Here is a 2,664-nt window from a genome sequence, read left to right as displayed (position 1 = left end):
AGGGGTCAGGGGGTTGTTCTGTGTTGGCTGGAGTGATTGATTCTGGTTGTCAAGGGGGAAATATAGTTGCTGCTGCATAGTGGGGACAGGGAGACGTGTGTCTCTGGATCCCCTGAAATCCTCTGGGGTGCTTTCTAATTCCAAGGCTGGTGGTAAAAGTCAATGGAAGAGGACAGCAAACCAGAATGAGCAGGACAACTGTGGGCTCAGATTCCTCCTGAATGAAGCTCAGATCGTCCTATGAGGTAAAAACCCTGACTACACGAGGTGTTGCTGAAGGCAAAGGGAACGTGGAATAAATAGTACAGGAAAGATGCTATAAATGCCTCATCACCTGTGACAGAAATGAGAATTATAGCATTTATTTATACGTTCTTTCCTTAGTCATGTGTATGTTTACTGATGGTGCCATTTGTCCCTCCTTCCTCTGCCATTTTGGATAGTGTGTTTGTTTGGGGGTTCACTTTACAATTACGTGCATAGATTACAGGATATCAAGATGGGGTTAAGACTAGAGAAGAGAGGGGAGAGGGGCCTGAGTGTCTCAGTTCGTTGAGCGTCTGACTTTGGCTCGGGTCATGATCACATCGGGCTCAGTGCTGTCAGTGCAGAGCCAGCTTCAGATCCTCTGTCCCCCCACCCCCACTGCCCTTCCCCACTTGTGCTCTTTCTCTCTCAAGAAAAAATAAATATAACACTAAATATAAAAATAAATATGTAACAAATATAGGATTTGCTTTTCTGAGGGAAGGATAAAGATGCTCTTGTTTGATTGAGATATATTTGTTTTAGGTTGGGTGGTAACATTTTATGGAAGGTTAAGAATGGAAGTAGGGTGGGGGCATCTAGATGGCTCAGTCAGTTAAGCTTCCAGCTTTGCCTCAAGTCATGATCTCACGTTTCTGGAGCTGGAGCACCGCATCGGGCTCTCTGCTGTCAGTGCAGATCCCGTTTTGGATCCTCTGTCTCCTCTCTCTGCTCCTCCCCCTCTTTCCCCATCTCTCAAAAATAAGTAAGTATTAAAAAAAAAAAAAAGAATGGAAAGTAGGGTGGTGTTGGATGTTGAGGAACTAAAGAGTGGACTGTGGCAAGTACTGAAGACCAACCCTACTCAGCACCCCTCCAAAGCTCCTTCCATCATGACTTCTTCCACGAAGCCTGGAATGCTAGACAGGACATTTCCAGGCTCTCTTGCAGCTAGGATTTCCGTACATCACTTGGCTTTTTCCAGGGAGAGGCAAATGGAAGTGTAAGGTAGAGTCCTGGCAGGAGGTGGCCATGTGGCTTTTCCGGATGCACTGTTGGAGGTGTCTCAGTTCCTTTGAGGCAGCTGGGGTGGAAGCCTTAGTGCCAGGACGGTGCTTGCCTTCTTGGTGCAGAGCAGCCGCTGCCTGCTTGGAAGCTTTCCTGGTTGTAACTGGGGCCCTAAGGTTCTTAACATCAGCCATGGTGGCAGAAACTCCCCTACCAGGCTGGTTTTGCAGTGAGATTCGGGGTGGGGGGTGGTTATTCTTGAAAGACTCTGCTTCTCAGCCCTTCAAAGGAGTCTGAAGCCAACCTAATCACCTTAGTCACCCCCTTTTATCTTTTATTATTAAAAAAATTTTAATGTTTATTTATTTTTGAGAGAGAGAGGAGGAGGAGGAGAGAGGGAGGGAGAGAGAGAGAGAGAGAGAGAGCGAGCATGAGCAGGGGAGGGTCAGAGAGAGAGAGGGAGACACATAATCTGAACCAGGCTCCAGGCTCTGAGCTGTCAGTGCAGAGCTTGAACTCACCAACCATGAGATCATGACCTGAGCCAAAGTCGGATGCTTAACCGACTGAGCCACCCAGGTGCCCCAACCCCTTCTTTCTTTTAATTGAGATGGAATTGACATACAAATGATTTTAGTTTCAAGTGTACTACATAATGACTTGATATTTGTATATATTGTGAAATGATCACAAGTCTACTTAACATCTATCACCGTATATAGTTACGATTTTTTTTCTTGTGAGAACTTTTTGTTTTAAGTGTTCATTTATTTTTTTAAATTTTTTTTTCAACGTTTATTTATTTTTGGGACAGAGAGAGACAGAGCATGAACGGGGGAGGGGCAGAGAGAGAGGGAGACACAGAATCGGAAACAGGCTCCAGGCTCCGAGCCATCAGCCCAGAGCCTGACGCGGGGCTCGAACTCACGGACCGCGAGATCGTGACCTGGCCGAAGTCGGACGCTCAACCGACTGCGCCACCCAGGCGCCCCTGTGTTCATTTATTTTTGAGAGAGAGAGAGTGTGAGCAGGGGAGGGGTAGAGAGAGGGAGACACAGAAACTGAAGCAGGCTCCAGGCTCTGAGCTGTCAGCACAGAGCCTGATGCGGGGCTCTAACTCATCGACTGTGAGATCATGACCTGAGCCGAAGTCAGACGTTTAACCAACTGAGCCACCCAGGCGCCCCTCTTGCAAGGAGAACTTTTAAATCTACTCTCTTAACAACTTTCAAATGTGCAATATAGTATTAACAATGGCTACTGTGCTATGCATTGTATCCCCAGGACTTATTTATTTTATAACTGGAAGTTTGTACCTTAAAAAAAATTTTTTTAATGTTTATTTTTGAGAGAGACAGAGAGAGATTGAATGTGAGTGGGGAGGGGCAGAGAGAGGGGGAGACACAAAAT

This window comes from Herpailurus yagouaroundi, unplaced genomic scaffold (genome assembly GCF_014898765.1).
Source record: "Herpailurus yagouaroundi ecotype Mexico unplaced genomic scaffold, PumYag 77, whole genome shotgun sequence".
Taxonomy (NCBI): domain Eukaryota; kingdom Metazoa; phylum Chordata; class Mammalia; order Carnivora; family Felidae; genus Herpailurus; species Herpailurus yagouaroundi.
The sequence above is the reverse complement of the archived record's forward strand: the minus strand, read 5'-3'. Positions refer to the sequence as shown.